The sequence below is a fragment of the Bos mutus genome, chromosome X (genome assembly GCF_027580195.1).
Source record: "Bos mutus isolate GX-2022 chromosome X, NWIPB_WYAK_1.1, whole genome shotgun sequence".
Lineage (NCBI taxonomy): Eukaryota > Metazoa > Chordata > Mammalia > Artiodactyla > Bovidae > Bos > Bos mutus.
In genome coordinates this window covers 71359932-71378249 of record NC_091646.1, presented here as the reverse complement: position 1 = coordinate 71378249, position 18318 = coordinate 71359932, and the positions used below count along the sequence as shown (strand labels likewise).

The 18318-nt window shown below is 46.2% G+C and overlaps 1 protein-coding gene across 2 annotated transcripts in view; it reads left to right on the top strand.

Annotated features, from left to right (window-relative positions):
- Positions 1–3046: 3046 nt before the first annotated feature.
- The window catches only part of IGBP1 (immunoglobulin binding protein 1), a 65392-nt gene continuing 50120 nt past the window's right edge, over positions 3047–18318 (top strand). The window contains exon 1 of one of the 2 annotated variants that reach the window (XM_070365697.1): positions 3047–3160. The gene's annotated coding sequence lies outside the window, so the exon portion shown is untranslated. The remainder of the gene's footprint in view (positions 3161–18318) is intronic. The other variant, XM_005896193.3, reaches the window with a different exon arrangement.

Below are 18318 nucleotides of genomic sequence, written 5' to 3'. Positions count from 1 at the left end.
ACACCTTAATGTCTTCTTTATTCCCTAAGCATGTTTTTTGGTTGGCCTTTATTTTCCTGAGTGATTTTCCTCCCCTAAGCAAGAATTTTACCTGTCAGGAAAACACTGTTCTTGAGTATAAGTTAGTCTTCAGGGACTGTGAGCTCTTTAAGATTTCAGGGCCTGATTTCTCTGTCAGGGTCAGGTGCCAGAAGTCACAATGCTCAATGAGATGTATTGTTCTTCCACAAGAGGCCCATCCAGTAAGAAAAATGGCAACATAGCAGAAGGCTTAATCCCAGGTTTATGACCAGGGATAGGAAACCCCCCCTCAACCCCCTTGGTCCCTTGGGAAGTGGCACTGGAGAGTCAAGTCCAGCTATTCCACAGAAGAGACAGGACAGTGCGCTTCATTTTCTCACAGCCCCAGCCCTTTTTCACAATGGCAGCACCAACACCTCCTGGAAAGGAATGGTGCTAACTTTCAAGAGTGGGCAGCCCATCATTGCACACAGCCTGGGCACAGAGCCAAAGGAGCCACAAATGGGGAACATCAAGGATGCCAAGAAGGGAAAAGGGCTCAGAGAATTAGCTGCCTCCCCTGGGAGGAGGAGAAGCTGCTTCCAAGGCTCCAGGGACACTGCGATGGTGGTGGGGGGACCCTCTCCCCCCTAGAGTGTCAAGTGAGACCTCTACTGGCCTATCTCTCCACACCATCCCCCTTAAATTGCTCCTCTGTGTGCTGGGTCAAGGCTGATGAGAACTTACAGGAGCTGAGGCTGGTCCTTCACAGGTGTGATGAGAATGTGGCCAGTCATGAAGGTAGGCCCCAAGACGGAGAACCCCAAGATGGGTCTGCTCCCAGGTGGCCTGCTTCATCGGAACATCCAGCTGGTGAAGAGAGACTGTTGAATTGCAGGAAAAGCTTGCTCTGGGAACTAATCCCATTAGGTTGGAATTTGGTTCCCCACGTTCTAGCTCTGTGACCTTGAGCAAGTTATTTCACTGCTCTGTGCTTCGGTTTCCTGATCTGTGAAAACAAAAAAGTACCTACCACTTAAGTGTACTATGAGGATTTAAAGAGGTATTTGTAAAAGCACCTTTTTTACCATCTGAGCCACCAGAAGACCTAGGTTCGATCCCTGGGTTGCAAAGATCCCCTGGAGAAGGAAATGGCAACCCACTCCAGTATTCTTGCCTGGGAAATCCCATGGACAGAGGAGCCTGACGGGCTACAGTCCACGGGGTCACAAAGAGTCAGACACGACTTAACGATTAACATTTTCACTTTTTGTAAAAGCACCTGATGCAGAGATGTGCTCATAAGTGTTTCTTCCCTTCCCTTGGCTTGGTAGAATATGTTTACTAAGGACAGGTGAGATACACAGAGGCCTGCCCTATCCTTCGGACTGGTATCAAATTGGAGGCCTCTAGATACCATGCCCCCCAAACAAAAATAAGACCAGAAGAACGTTAAGTAAAGCTGCTGTCTGCCTGCCAAATGCATAGCTGATCCTCTTGGTCCATGGGCATGTTTGAGGGAGTCATACCTCTATGCCAGGCTTGTCATAGTCTGTTCTTCTTGTGATCAGAAGCAGTCATTTGCAAGACTGCTGGCCTGAGGAACGGTTTCTCTTTGTGAAGCTAATTAATCCATGAAGTACTTTGAACTTTGCTCCCTCCTGCACAAATCCCCTCTCCCCATCCTTCTCCTAGCTAACCTCTCCTCCTGCTGGCCTCAACTTTAAACATTAATTCGGCAGAGAAGCTTTCCAGACAATCAAACTAGGCTATACTTTCCCTGAGCACTTTGCACACCAACAAGTAATGAAAGGATCACACGGTTCTGTATATAGACTGTTTCCCCTGTTAGGCTGGAAGCTCCTGAGGGAGAGACAGGGCCTGTTTTGTTCACCTCTATCACCTCAGCATCTAGCATAGCACCTGGCACACGGCATGTCCTCAGAATAATTGCTGACTGACTAGATGATGCCTGTAGTCCCCCTCAGTCTTAGGAGTCTAGTGTCACACAGGCAGGCTGCTGCTGCTGCTGCTGCTGCTGCTGCTGCTAAGTCACTTCAGTCGTGTCTGACTCTGTGCAACCCCATAGACAGCAGCCCACCAGGCTCCCCCGTCCCTGGAATTCTCCAGGCAAGAATACTGGAGTGGGTTGCCATTTCCTTCTCCAATGCATGAAAGTGAAAAGTGAAAGTGAAGTCGCTCAGTCGTATCTGACTCTTCATGACCCCATGGACTGCAGCCTACCAGGCTCCTCTGTCCATGGGATTTTCCAGGCAAGAGTACTGGAGTGGGGTGCCATTGCCTTCTCTGCACAGGCAAGCTATTCCCCTGTAAACCCCCAATGGCAAGGCCATGGCTGACTAGCCAGAGTCCAGTCTGGGAATGGTTTGAGATACCCTGAAATATCCCCTTCCCTCTTTCTCTCTCCTTTCTCTCTTTGTCTCTCCTTTCTCATCACCATCACCATTCAGCCTCTGCTGAATTACCCAGTGATTCTAACAGCTCTTTTGGGTTCTGACATAGGAGAGCAAGCCAGGATAAACATAGCACCAGCTTTGTGTGTTTCAGATACCAGATCAAGGTCCTAAGTCCTGGGTAACAAAGATAAAGTCCTTAATTGCCCCGCCTGGTGTACAGTCCCAGGCTGGCAGATGTGTAGGAGAGGCCTAGATTGGGGAGTCATGATAGCTCAGACTGTGACTGCCAGGAGAAATGTAGTTTCTGGAGTCAAAGGTCAAGAAGCTCCCCTCCCACTGAGTGCTGGAGAAGAGTTCCAGAATGAACAGGAAGTTCAGCACAGAGAGAGCCAGCTGAGAGGCAGCCCTGAAGGAACCATCCATCAGAGGCTCAGATTGTAACTGCTCTTCTGTGTGTTGGCTTAAAAATCAAATTCCATTCTAGACAAATTTCCTTATTGCATGCAAGCTGCTCTAATTTCAAGAATGTCAAATACGCGGCCAAATGCAATTACACTTTAAGCACAGCACTCACTTGAAATATAGCACAAATCTCTAAACCAATTTTAATCACATTACAGAGAGGGCAGACATGCTTAGCAATCTGAAATTCCACCTTATCCAGAGAGCCTCTCGTGATTAGTTAGAAGAGTGGCCAAATTGTTGGTTCTGCCCTGCCTATTCTGTTCGCTCTCTGCTGTCAGGTAAGCATTTACCCTTATTCTTGTACATAATGTAGATGTGTTTGTTGATTATTCATTCTGCCCTGGTTACCTATTCGCTTGGTTAATCACAGGAGCAGCCTTTTGGCTGTTTCTTTCTAGTTCCCCTCTGTGAGCCTAGGCCTGGCTTTGGATTCCATTCATGCAGCGTAGGCCGCAGCCCTGCTCCTGCCCAAATGTTTAGTAAGGATTCTTTGAGAATGAAAGCTCTGGGAGCCGTAGACCAGATCTGGTGGTGGCTAGGACAATATGTAGCAGCAAGTCCAAGCTCAGCCACAATGTAGGCATAGGTGATTTCTGTCTGGACAGTGGGTCCAAGCACCTTAACATCACTCTGGTCTGGGAGACTGGCACACTCCTTGTGGGTCAGCATCACTTGAGATGCCTGTATATATATTTCTACCATGGGGTAGCTGGAAAAAGGACCATATGGGTGCTCTCTGTGATCCCCAGCCCAGTGACCAAGACTTGAAGGAACCACACTCAGGGGCCAGCTAATAGTAGGGAGATCAGAAACTAGCTAGTTAGAGGGCCTGCAACTGACCTTTGGAGTTCTTCCAGGTGGAAAAATCTAGGCTGCTGATCTCTGGGTTGCCCCAAAGGCTTCAGAACCATCCTTCAGGTGGGAAAGGATTCCAGGCTCCACATACAGCCTGAATCTCATGCTCGCCTGCTCTTGCTGGCTTTGTGTGTGTCTGTCTCTCATGTTCAGGCCCTAGCTCCAACTCTGTGTGTATGTGTGTGTATTAATATATAGATACGGTCTGTTTCTCCTTTCTCTTTTTTCTCTCTTCCTCAGTCCTTCTCTCTCCTCTTTCACTTCTTTTCTATGTGTGTACACGTGTCTCTTTTGGTTTCTCTGTATCACTCTCTCTTAGTCTGTCTCTCTCCTCTCTCCCTCTCTCTTCCACCCCCCCTCACTCCTCTCTCTGTCTGCTCTTTCCGATTCTTGCTCTCTCATCTCTGTCTGTCTCTGTCTCTCTCTGTGTCTCTTTGAGTGTGTGTCTCTCTCTTCTCTGTCTCTCTTTCGTCACTGCTCACTTCACAGGCCCAGATACAGAAACACCACTCTTTCCCTTTGACAAACCCACACATTTCACTTAGAACTGAAGGGGAAGGAATCTGGCCCAAAGCACAGATACTGCCCAGTCAGGATGTTAAGCCCTTAACTCTTCTTCTGGTATGTGTTGAGGCCACAGGGCTTGAGCTGCCACAGAAACTGCTGTCCTCCCAGAACCTGGCTAACTGGGATATTCATGCATTGGACAACTTCCTGGGGCTGGTAGAATCAGGTGGAGGAGTTGGGAGATGAAGCTAGACTTCATGGCATAGATAACAGACTTTTAAAATCTATCTATCCCTGATGTGAGATTCCGAGATTTTATGCTTGTAACTTACTCGAACCTGAAAGAATCACAGTATTTAATTCTGGGCTTCATACATTAAAGGGAACAAACCAGACTATGTCCAGAGAAGAGTGAGTAGAATGGAACAGGGAATCGAGGCCATATCACCATCTCATAGCTGACATGAATTACGTACCTACTGTGCAGATGCTGGACTAAGTACCAGGCATAGATTAATAAGGCACAGCTTCTTGCCTTCAAAGAGTGATCCAATCTAGAAATAGGAGTTTAATAATAATAATCCACACTTACCAACTGCTGTCTAACGCTGTTGTAGACTTTTGCATGTATTATCTGGTTTAGTCCCCATTTACAGGTGAGAAAATGGAAACACAGAGAAGTTACACTTTGTAACAGTTTAATACTATGAAGATTTACTGAAAGAGGGCTCTCTAGCCTGGAGAAGAGAGGATTCATGGGTCTCTTGTCTTCAGACTTCTGTCAGAGCCCAAGAGAACAGATGTATGTGGCTCCAGAGGGCAGAGCTGGAACCCAGGAGTGGATGCACACTTGGACTCAACACAAAGGGAAAAAATCTGCCTTAGGAATCAGAGTGCTCCATGGCTAGAACAGGCCTCCCAGGGAGGAAGAGGGATGTCTAAGCAGAGGCTGCATGACCATTCAGGAAGGGAAGACAGGGGAACGTGTCTAAAGGTCTCTCATAGTTGTGGCAGGCTGCACATCTCCATTTCCTGGCTGCACACTGGCTTAAATATCCAAACATGATACTTTTAAAGTCCTCTGGGGATCCACACTTCTGTTGCCAAAGAGAAATGTGTCTCCCTCTGTACACAGGAAGCCCCTGTGGACTTGTTTGTGCTCATCTGCCTTCACACGTTTACCAATTCTCTTACCCCGCTTCAAGGAGTTTGGGCCATCCCTGTCTTGCAAAAGAATACCACCCACAGTCTTTCAGGCCTTTGGCTGACATTGTTGCTGTGGAACTGCAGGCCAAGAGTCAAGCAGTGACTCTTTCTCAATCAGGGGTCAGACCACAGCAGATGACCAACAGACCAGTCACCACAAGCCAGGTCCACATAGCCCAAAGACCCTTATGCCTCATACATGGTGAACTGTGATTACCCATTTATCGAACCCAGGTGCTCTTCTGACTGCCAAGATAAATACTCTTGGCCTTCCTCTAAGACTGGCCCAAAGCAGAGCATCTGGCAGTGGAGAAGATTGCTAGAAGCGGCCAAGTTGTGAGGTGGTCAGGCATGGCCCTCAGGGTCACCCCTTTCATAGCCTTCAAGCTCTGGTAGTGAAGGTCCAGACTGGCCAAGAGAGAGCAGCCAAGGCCCTTGCTTGGGAAGGCTACTCTGCTTGAAGCCAGAGAAGTCAAGGCACTGAGCTCCTGTCGGCAGGGAGGCTGTGACTGGAAGTCCTTCATGCCCTTCAGAAAGAGCTTCCATGGAGAGAAGTGCAGGCCTCAGAAGGTCCCTGTAGTTAAAGTCATCCCCATGTTGCCCGACCATGTTACCCGAGGGCTTCCCACATGGCTCAGATGGTAAAGAATCTGCCTACAATGCAGGAGACCCAAGTTTGATCCCCAGCTCAGGAAGATCCCTTGGAGAAGGAAATGACTACCCACTCCAGTATTCTTGCCTGTCTTGCCTAGAGAATTTCATGGAATTCTGTGGACAGAGAAACCTACAGTTCATGGGGTCACAAAGAGTCAGACACGACTGAGAAACTAAAACTTTCACTTTCCATGTTGCCTGAGAGAGCCAGAGAGCAAATGGTGGTGAGGGAAGACTCCTGAATGTAAGACCCTGGGCTTGTTCCATGAAGGCCCAGATGCTTCACTAGGAAGACTGCCCTGAAAAGACTTTGTGGAGGGGGCTTTTGAGGGGCTCTTCCCCTCTGGCCCTGTGCCCCCAACACAGGTGCAACCCCTTGTTCCCCCAGTCCACATAATCTCAAAGAATCAGGTGGGTGAAGAATCAGGTGGGTTAAGAATCAGGTGGGTGAAGACTAAATAAATAATATTCATCCAGAGATGTCAAGGGCAAATGGATGGTGGCGAAGTAGGGACTGGCCTCAGAACTAGTGGTGCCATGGGGCAGTGGGTTGTCACATTCTGGAAATGGTTCCAGGCCATTATGAGGTGCTGAAGGGCAGGAAGCCTACCAGGGAAATCTCTTGGGGAATGCTGCCTACTTAGGTCAAGTGTGATATGCCAAGATAATACTTTCAGGTTGAACATTATATCATTGTACCAACTGCAACCCCCCTAAGCTGGGGATAGGGGACTTGATTCTAGAAAGACCAGGTTGGATGAGTATAAGTAGGAAGTACTCAGTCAGTTATGACCCAGGTCTAATACCTGAAACTTGTATGCCCTCAGCTATGGATAACTGCGGCCACTGGGGCTCCCGTGGAGCTGCCACAGGTTGGGAGGCTGAAGATGGAAATGCAATGAAGAGAATTCCTGGCTGAGATGAGCTCTTACACCATGGGCAAGCCAGCAAATTTCCAGAGTGTAGCTGTTGCTCAGGCTGATGTCCAACAGAAAAGGGGATCCGAGAAGATGCCCCGAGCCAGGCAAGTCATGTGGTTGTTTGAGAGATTTAGGCTCTCCAGTGAGCTGAGTTTGATCACCTGGTAAGCAGTCATGTCACTGTTGAGGTAGTTGACTGAGAGGTCCAGAACCTGAGGGTAACACAAGAACTGGAGTGCTCTGTCATTAGCCAGATGGTTATGGTCCAAGAGACTGGATGCCAGGGTGAGGGAGCTGAGCTGACAAAGCTGGTCAAGGGCTTCTGAGGCTAGAAGCTCCAGCTGGTTACCCCTAAGGTCCAAGCCTTGGTTGCACCATCCCCTCTAGGGCTTTTACAAGGTTGTGAGAGAGGTCGAGTTGTTCCACACTCTATGTTAGCCCTGCCAGAAAAGTTTGGAAGCCGAGACCCTGGCAAGAAACACTCGGCCTGGCCGTCAGGGTGGAGGAGAGAAAAGAATATCCTGTGCACTAGACAGAGTAGGGTGGAGTTGGGGAGAAAGAGCTAAACCCCTTTTACACACACACAGAGGCACACACAACCTTGAGCACTTCCTTTGGCATTGTCACGTACATTACCTCACTCCAAGAAATAGGAGTGGTGGTTCCTATTTTATAGATAATGAAGGAAGCTCAGAGAAGTAAAGTGACCTGCCCAGTGCACAGAATTTTAACCCAAGTCTGCTGCTGCTGCTGCTGCTGCTAAGTCGCTTCAGTCGTGTCTGACTCTATGCGACCCCATAAACGGCAGCCTACCAGGCTCCCCCGTCCCTGGGATTCTCCAGGCAAGAACACTAGAGTGGTTAGCTGACTCAAAACCTATGCCCTTTCCACTATTTATCTTGCCTCCTTGAGCGTATCTTTTTCTAGTTCAAAAAGCCCTTGTTCTCTATGGCAACAGGAAATTTGTTTCCATCCATGAATGAATCAGGCGATCCTACAGTACAATACAATCAATACAGTCCTTGAATGTTAGGGCTGGAAGAGACCTTCGAGACTATTTCTCTCTGACAACACTGTCATTTTATAGCTGGAACAATGAAAGGCTCAGAGAGGGGAACAGGTTTGTCTAAGGTGACAGCAAACCTGAGTCTGAATCTGACCGCTCACCCTGTTCCCCAGAAACTCACCAAGTGGGGGCAAAGAAGAGGGAGAGGCAACAATGGATCCATGTATAGATTGCTTATACATGGATAGACACTGCCTTCCCCTGGTTACTCTTTTCGTGGAGATGGGGCACCCATCCAGGACAGGAGAAACCTACTTCCAGCCTTTTCTCTTGGGAGAAAGGTCAACCAGGGAAGTTCTCCTCCCACCCCCCACCCCATGCCAATGCTCCCCCAAATAACTTACTGAATAAAAATTCATCTTGGGGTAAAAACACATGAGTCCAATTCCTGATTTCACCATTAACTAGCCTAACAATCTTAGGCAAATTCTGTTATTGCCTTGAGCATCACTTTTCTCATCTGTAAAATAGTGATACTAATACCTCCCTCATAGAGTTGTTGTGGAGATACAATGCAATGACATCTATAAAGCACTCAACACAAAGTACCCACATATACGTTTTCATTTGTCCTTTTCTTATCCACGACAAACTCGTATATTTTCACCCCTGAGTGGGCCAGAAAGGCAAAAGTCCCCAGTACGGGGAAGATAGCCTTGGGGCAGAGGGGCAGAATTTCTACTACTGCCCATGAGGTGCAGAGACAGCCAGACCAGAAGCAGTCTGAGTTCTAATTGGGCCTTGCAGTTGGGTTCCTTTAGTTTTCCTCCAAACCGTGAACCTGGGCTGGACCTTGGGTAATTTTAAATACTCCCATGCCAGGGCAGGAAGTGCTGATAAAAGATGGGAAAAGCAAGAACCAACAATTCGCCCTGGGTAAAAGTAATGCAGAGGAGAGGATGAAGGCGATTGAAAGTGAAAAGGAAATAGAGGAGAAGCGCTGGACTTTCCTAACCTCTCCAAATGCCAGGAAATAAACAAACTGGGATACCTTCCTGGACTGGCCTATAAGTTTCCCTCTAGTCCTTGGGGACTGCTATAGGGAAACTCCTTAAGTGGAAGGGAAATGCAGGCTCTGAGTAAATTCCCCAGCCTTTCAGCCCCTGTATCATGGACTCTGGCTTCGAGATGAGAGGGAAGTCAGAGGGTGGGAGCCATGTTGAATCTGGGATAGGCCCCTACCACTTGGCAGGTAAAGGGCTGGGTGGCCTTGCTGCTGCTGCTGCTAAGTCACTTCAGTTGTGTCCGACTCTGTGCGATCCCATAGATGGCAGCCCACCAGGCTCCCCCATCCCTGGGATTCTCCAGGCAAGAACACTGGAGTGGGTTGCCATTTCCTTCTCCAATGCATGAAAGTGAAAAGTGAAAGTGAAGTTGCTCTGTCGTGTCCAACTCTTAGCAACCCCATGGACTGCAGCCCACCAGGCTCCTCCGTCCACCGGATTTTCCAGGCAACAGTGCTGGAGTGGGGTGCCATTGCCTTCTCCGGCTGGGTGGCCCTTCCTCCAGTTATTCCATTAATTAGTATCAGGTGCTGTGGGGAATAGAGGCGCCTCGTCTCACCTATATTAAAAACAACAATAACAACCTGTACCACAATTTCCTTCCCTGGCCCTAGCACTCCTTCTTTTTTTCAGGCAGGCTTTTAGAAAAACTTGGTTGTTGATTTCTTCCTCTGAAAAGAATCCATACTCTTCATCTGTTGGTCTCCATCCCCACTACAACTTCTCCCATCTGAGCCCAGCTTGTCTCTCACCTCCCTCCAGTCTCTGCCCTTCTTCAAGGTAGCTGGATCACCAAGCCAGCAAGTGTAACCATCCATTTCCTTGCTTTAAACTCTGATGGCTCCCCATTGCATGCCAGATTAGGTCCCAGTCTCCTTCTCATGAGGCCCTTTGTGATCTGGCCCCTGTCTTTATTTCTTGTCACTTCGCCACAAAAAAACAATCATTCAGTCTTACTTTACTTACAGGTACTCTGGGATATACACATACTGTTTCATGGCTCTGTCTATTTACACCTACCATTCTTTCTTGCTGGGATTCTCTTTCCAGCTTGATTGCTTGGCATATTTTGACCTGACCTATGAGCTACAGCTGAAACATGGTCTCTTATATGAAGCCTTCCTTGATCTCCCACCTTCTCTTGGCTTCAGTCTTCTAGTCACCTAAGCGGCAGCCTATTAACACTCACTAGTCAGTTCTTGTCAAGTCTGGTCTTATTTATCCCCATCCCTGACCCTGATTTTTCTTCATTTGAGCCTTCTTCCATACCAGGCACTCTGCTAATGTTGTATACATACAGCATTATCCCATTAAGTCTCCCTACCACCCTGTGAGTTTGGAACTATTATTATCCTCAATTTACAGCTGAGAAAACTAAGGCTTGAAGAATCTGGGCCAATTACCCAACATCACCCAGGATACAGGGCTAATAAGGGTTAATACAGCGGCGATCCAAACCCAGGCTGATTCAAAAGGCTTCACCCTGGCACTAAAAGCACCTAGCCTTTACCCCTAAACATCCCTTAAGGCAGAGGCTTGCTGAAGCTGGGCAGAAGTGGAGATAAAATATCTTTAGGTCCCTATGCCCTGACGTCCTAGAGGCTGCAGACAATGACCTTGGAGCAGCCCAGTGCCTAGTATCTGTGGCTTCTGGAAAGAAATGAGTACCTTTCTTAGGAGAAAAAGATGCAAGGCTTCAGGCACTAACACTGCCTGCTTCAACAGCTCACACAAAATCCCCTAGCCCAGACTTGACAGAGAAGGTCAAACAGTCCTGGGCAAGACTGACAGCCGGCAGGGAAAAATCAAGGGGCAGAGGCAGGGGGGCGAGCAAATGAAGCCAGAGTTCAGGCTCCAACTGCCACCTGGTGGTCACCTTAGAGAGGCAAATGGATGGGGCTGGCTGGGGTTCTGTCTTGGCACAAGCCACGAGGCAGAAAGACTGCTGGTCCTGGCTCAAAGCATTCTTTCACTCACTCATTCATTCATCTATCTATCCACTCATTTCTTCATTCATTTTACAAAGGTGTCTTGTACTAGGCACAGTTTTGTTGTTATTTTCCAGTTGCTAAGTCGTGTCCAACTCTTTGTGACCCCGTGGACTACAGCACACCAGGCTCCTCTGTCCTCCACTGTCTCCCGGAGATTGCTCAAATTCATGTCCATTGAGTTGGTGATGTTATGACTCAATGGTAAAGAATCAGCCTGCCAATGCAGGAGATGTAATTTTGATCCCTGGGTCAGGGAGATGCCCTGGAGAAGGAAATGGCAATCCACTTCAGTATTCTTGCCCGGAAAATCTCAAGGACAGAGGAGCCTGGCAGGCTACAGTCCATGAGGTCACAAAAGAGTCGGACACGACTTAGGAACAAAACAACAATAGGCACAGTTTAGGCACTGGGAGTATAGCAGTGAACAAAACAAAAATGCCTGCTGTCATTGAGCTCATAGTTTAGTTGTAGGAGACAGACAAAAGATAAATAAAGTAGATGACATTGAGTATTAATTAGATGGTGGTGAAAAAAGAAAAATGAAAGTCGTTCAGTCGTGTCCGACTCTTTGAGACCCCATGGACTATACAGTCCATGGAATTCTCCAGGCCAGAATACTGGAGTAGGTAGCTGTTCCCTTCTCCAGGGGAATCTTCCCCACCCAGGAATCAAACCCAGGTCTCCCTCATTGTGGGCAGATTCTTTACTAGCTGAGCCACCAGGGAAGCCCAAGAAAACTGGAGTGGGTAGCCTATCCCTTCTCCAGGGGATCTTCCTGACCCAGGAATCGAAGCAGTGTCTCCTGCATTGCAGGCGGATTCTTTACCAGCTGAACTACCAGGATGGTGATGAATACTATGGTGAAAACACAGGGAAAGGGGAGAAGCAAAGGCTTTGCCATTTTAAATAAAGTCTCACTGGGAAGATGAAACTTCAGAAAAGACTTCAAGGAGGTAAGGGAGGTAGCAATAGAGATGTCTGTGGAAAGAAGGTTTTGAGATAAGGAAACAGCCCAGGAAAGATTCTACTGCTGCTGCTGCTGCTAAGTCGCTTCAGTCGTGTCCGACTCTGTGCAACCCCATAGACGGCAGCCCACCAGGCTCCCCTGTCCCTGGGATTCTCCAGGCAAGAACACTGGAGTGGGTTGCCATTTCCTTCTCCAATGCATGAAAATGAAAAGTGAAAGGGAAGTCGCTCAGTCGTGTCCAACTCTTCGCGACCCCATGGACTGCAGCCTACCAGGCTCCTCTGTCCATGGGATTTTCCAGGCAAGAGTACTGGAGTGGGGTGCCATTGCCTTCTCTGAGGAAAGATTCTAAGGTAGGAGCGTATGTGATGTGACTGAGGGACAATCAGGAGGCCAGTGTGGCTGGAGCAGAGTGAATAAGGGGAGGAGTAACAGGAAATAAGGGGTTTCACTGGTGGCTCAGTGATAAAGAATCCACCTGCAATGCAGGAGACGTGGGTTCAATCCCTGGGTCGGGTCAGGAAGATTCCCCTGGAGAAGGGAATGGCTACCCACTCCAGTATTCTTGCCTGGGAAATCTCATGGGCAGAGGCACCTGGTGGGCTACAGCCCATGGGGGTCACAAAAGTCAGACATGACTTAGTGAGTAAACCACCACCACTAATAGGAGATAAACATGGAGAGGTAAAGAATCTGCCTGCAATGTGGGAGACCTGGGTTTGATCCCTGGGTTGAGAAGATCCCCTGGAGAAGGGAAAGGCTACCCACTCCAGTATCCTGGTCTGGAGAATTCCATGGACTGTATAGTCCATGGGGTAGCAAAGAGTTGGACACGACTGAGCAACTTTCACTTACTCACATACTCACTTATGGAGAGGTAGGCGGGGTTAGATCGGGTGTAGCGCTGAAGACCTGCTTTATATACCTACTGAGTGAGATGGGACACTGGAAGGGTAAGTTGCCCAGGATCACCCAAGCTAGCAAGTGGCACTAGGCATTCTGTCTCGAAAGCCGGTGCTCTGCAAACTGACAGGGATAGACACATAGACCAGTGGGAAAAAAGAACCCAGAAATAGACCCCCACAAATCTTTCCAACTGAGTTTTGACAAAGGTACAAAGCAACTCAATGGAGGAAGGATAGTCTTTCCAACAAATGGTAGTAGAGCAATTGAACAACCATAGGGAAAAAAATAAATCCCAACTTTATAAAAAAAAAAATGGATTACAAAAAAAATGGATTACAGACTTAAATGTAAAACATAAAATTATAAAACTCTTAGAAAAAAAAGGAGAACATCTTTAGGACTCAAACATGTTTGGAACCAAACATTTTTGACTCTAGGCAGAGTTTTTAGGCTTGACAATAAAAGCACAATCCATAAAAGTAAAAAATGATAAATTGGACCTCATCAAAATTAAACATTTTTCTATGTGAAAGACATGTTTGATTCACACAAAAAGACATGAATATTCATAGCAGCTTTATTCATAGTAGCCAAAAACTGAAACAATCCAGATGTCCTTCATCAGGTGAATGGTTAAACAAACTGATACATCATACCATGGGATACTTACTATTCAGCAGTAAAAAGAATGAACTCTTGATATAGGTAACAACTTGGATGAACCTCCAGAGAATTATGCTGAGTGAAAAAAGCCAATTCTAAAAGGTTACATACTATGTGATTCCATTTTATAAAATTCTTGAAATAACAAAATTATAGACATGGAGAACAGATCACCAGGGACTAAGAATGAAGGGAAGGAAGTAGGTTATAAAAGGACAACACAAGGAATTCCTTGCAATGATTGAACACCTGTGTCTTGACCCAGGCTGTGGATACATGAATCTCCACATTTGATAAAATTGCATTAGAACTACACACACACACACACACAGATGAGTTCCTGTGAAACTGGTGAAATCTGAATAAGCTCTGTGGATTGTATCAGTGTCCACTGACTGGTTTTGATACTGTATTGTAGATAGAGAGGATGCCAGCATTAGCAGAGGTAGGGTAAAGGATCTACAAGACCTCCTTGCAGATTCCTGTGAATGATTTCAAAATAGAGATCACAAAACAAACAAAAATCTTAGAAGAAACCATTCAAGATTCTAAACAATAAACTCAGAGTATTTGATCAAAAAAGTTTGAAGATCTCCACTATGTCAGCTTTTAAAAAAAACAAAAACACCTTAACAGATTTAATAGCATTGATACCCACAAAAGTCAGTTCCTCAAGAAAAGATCAGAACTACTTATGATCTGACATTAATAAGGGGATAGTCAAGATGATGATTAGTCTAATACTCTTATTTTACAGATGGGGGAAATGAGGCTCAGAGACAGGAGGCTACTTGCCAAGGTCATACAGCAGAGAAGAAGGATAGAATTAAATCCTCTTGGTTCCCAGTTTTAGAGAGGATGATAAGAGGCTCAGCAGGGGAAACAAGGTCAAGTGCCTCCCTTTCTGTGGGCCTCTCTTCCTTAAACTCTAACTTAAAATGGCTGATTTGAGTATGTAAAGTGTCTAGCCCAGTGCCTGGCACCTAATTGGTATTTTATAAACTGTAGTTTCCTTACTCCCTTTGTTGAGAGGGGGGCCACCATGCCTTCATTCAAAACCAGAGGGAAAGAGACAAAGATTACAGCCACAGCAGGGAGTCACCCTTACCTTCCTTCCAGTTCCCCCTGATTTCTAGACCTCTAGTAGGGATTGATCCTGGTTATGTCCTGGGGGTAGGGTTGAGGGTCACCATGGAGATGCCTGGGAGGATGGGGACAAGATTTCTGTTTCTATGGTTACTGCCTGAAAAGCAGGATGTGATTTGGAAGAAAGGTTAGGGAGCATAGAGTTCTTTCCATGGAGATGGGGTGGGGGCTCTCTGAGCCCCATCTAGGGATGGAGGTAGGGGAATTAGAGAAATGAAGCCACTCATCTCCATGGCAACAGATGGGGAAGGGGTGGAGTCACCCAGGGAACAGTGGGTGGTAAAGCTTTCTATCATGCTAGAAAGCTGCTAGGAGTTCACTTAGAGCTATTTAAATGTTTTAAATGTTTCTCCATATACCACCTAAATTCATCTCTCATATCACCAGTATGCCTCCACAGTTTGGAAAGACTGACTAGTATACCTACTGTAGTCTCTTTCAGAGCTACTGTGTGGGGGGCAGTTAAGACATTATCTAAGTTTTTTGGAAATAAGTGCCATACAAATGGGCATGCAGTAGCTCCTGCTTGCCTTGCAATCCATGGAAGCAGGGGTTTTGTCTGTTTCATTCGCTCCAGCACCTAGAACAGTGTCTTGCACATCCACACATCCAATGAATGCATGTTGAATGAATTAATTACCTACTTCTCATTGCCTCAAACTGTAAGTTCCAATAATACTGAAATACTTCAAGTTCCCTACACATCCTGTCACGATTCAAGGCTCAGGCTGGGCATTATCTCTTTTGAGAGTCTGTCTATGAACCCTTTGAATAAGTTTCCCTTCTGGGTGTTTCTGTCATACCTACCATGTATCACTATAAAATCATATACCACTTTACACTGAGACAGTGGAAACAGTGTCAGACTTTATTTTTTTGGGCTCCAAAATCACTGCAGATGGTGATTGCAGCCATGAAATTAAAAGATACTTACTCCTTGGAAGGAAAGTTATGACCAGCCTAGATAACATATTCAAAAGCAGAGACATTACTTTGCCAACAAAGGTCCATCTAGTCAAGGCTATGGTTTTTCCAGTGGTCATGTATGGATGTGAGAGCTGGACTGTGAAGAAAGCTGAGCTCTGAAGAATTGATGCTTTTGAACTGTGATGCTGGAGAAGACTCTTGAGAGTCCCTTGAACTGCAAGGAGATCCAACCAGTCCATCCTAAAGGAGACCATTCCTGGGTCTTCATTGGAAGGACTGATGCTAAAGCTGAAACTCCAGTACTTTGGCCACCTCATGCGAAGAGTTGACTCATTGGAAAAGACCCTGATGCTGAGGGGGATTGGGGGCAGGAGGAGAAGGGGACGACAGAAGACAATATAGCTGGATGGCATCACCGACTCGATGGACATGAGTTTGAGTAAAATCCGGGAATTGGTGATGGACAGGGAGGCCTGGCGTGTGGCGATTCATGGGGTTGCAAAGAGTCGGACACGACTGAGCGACTGAACTGAACTGATTGTCTCTCTCCTTCACTTAGCAGTTAGTGCCCCAGGAGCAGACTATACATACTGTTATCCCAGCAGCTAGCACAGTGGCTGGCACATAATAGGTCCTTAATAAGTATTGAAGTAAACCAAATGCCTCCCTATTGCTTACAGCACATAGAGTTCTACGTACTTCTGGCTGACTCTGCATCCTCCATAATGTGGGTCAGCCTACTGATACAAGCTTACTTCCTTTTACTTTTTAGCACAATCTGTTACATGTCCATTTCCCCTTTCCTTCTTCTCTAGGGATGTAATTTCCCCCTTCTTTTGTAGTGTAGGATAGTGGTTAAAAACATGGGCTCTGAGATAGGATCTGGATTCAGTGGAGTTGGGTTCAAATCCCATGATAAGGGAACACTACTGAGCCAGTTATTTTAATCTGTCTGAGCCATAAAGTTCCTCATCTGTAAAATAAGGACATAGCAACACCTATTTCTTTTGGCAGTTGTAAGGATTCACTGAGAAAATGCATATAAAACACTTAGCACAGTCACCTGACAATAAATGAGCACTCAGAGAAGGTAAGGTTTTCATTGTTTTGTAATTCATTTAACATTGAGTCCCTACTTAACACGTGTCAGGTGCTGCGCTGAGGCAAACAAAGTGGAATGACACCCTCTCCCTGACCTCAGGCTAGTGAAACACGGCTGTGGATAAAGAAAACCAGAGTCCAGTACTATCACAGGGAGATGAATCAGAGGAGGGCACCTCACCTGCAGGTGAAAGATCAAGAAAGACTTCCTTCAGTTAAGTTGTCAATACTAAATAAAAATTTGCCAGGCAGACAAGGGAGAGAAGGACGCTGCTGGCAGAAGGCACCATGTAAATGCATGAAGGCCTAAGAGGACATGGTAGTTTTAGAGAACTACGAGGGTCTGCTGAAGGTGAAGCTTAGGATCCATGGGTGAACAGAATGAAAAGGATATCAGCAGCAGAGATATCAGAAAGTCAGGGATGGAGTTTGACCTTTAACAGGATGTGCCCCGCCCCCCACCGAGCTAAAGTCATTCCTTACATTCTTACCAAATTCCTATTTGATTATTTGTTTACTGGTCTTTTCCATTGAATTATGGATCCCTTAAGGGCTCAAATCCAGTGTCTTGTTCTTTGAATTCTCAGCGTCTAGAATTCAGGTGGGCTTCCCTGGTGGCTCAGATGGTAAAAAATCTGCCTGCGTGACTCAGAGTCATCCGTTCTGTCCATAAAGAAAAGTTAAAACAAAATTCAAATCCTAGTTTGAAGAATGTCAGTAAACCTAAGCAGGGACTTAACTTTGCTTCAAAAAGTGCACAGAATTCTAAAGGTTTATTGGAGAAAAAGCTGTTCTCATGAAGAAGAAAAAGAAAGGACAGAAGAAAAGTAGACGAACTAAGACACAGAAAAAGCAGAAGTAACAACCTGAAGCTTTTTTTTTTTTGTTTTCCCCTCACTGACTACTAGTAATAAAATTGTGATTAAAAAAAAAAAAATCTGCCTGCAATGTAGGAGACCAGGGTTTGATCCCTGGGTCAGGAAGATCCTCTGGAGAAGGGAATGGCAACCCACTCCAGTATTCTTGCCTGGGAAATCCCATGGACAGAAGAGCCTGGTAGGTTACAGTCCACAGGGTCACAAACAGTTGGACATGACTGAATGACTAACACACACACATATACACAGGATTCAGGTAGCACATAACACATGTGGAAAGAGGAAGGAAGGGACTTCTACAAGGTCACACAGCTACTCAGTCACAGAGGTAGGTCTCAAATATCGGTCTCCAGGGTGTTTTTAACTGCTGTACCACATTCCTCAGAGTTGGATATAAAAGTAGGAATTTCAACCTTTCATTTAATTACGTCTTCATCATACTGGTGTTCTTCCTTTCATGGCTCAATGAACATCTTGCTACTAGTCAGGCAAAGTCAGACCTCAGAAATACTTAGTGAAGATAGTTTGAAAACTAAGGATTAAGTCATTATTCCATAAATAATTTTTGGCAAATTACAACCTACTCTTGGCTTTATGCTACTCACAATTTGATCTCATCTAGTGTTACTGCTGGCATTACAGGTA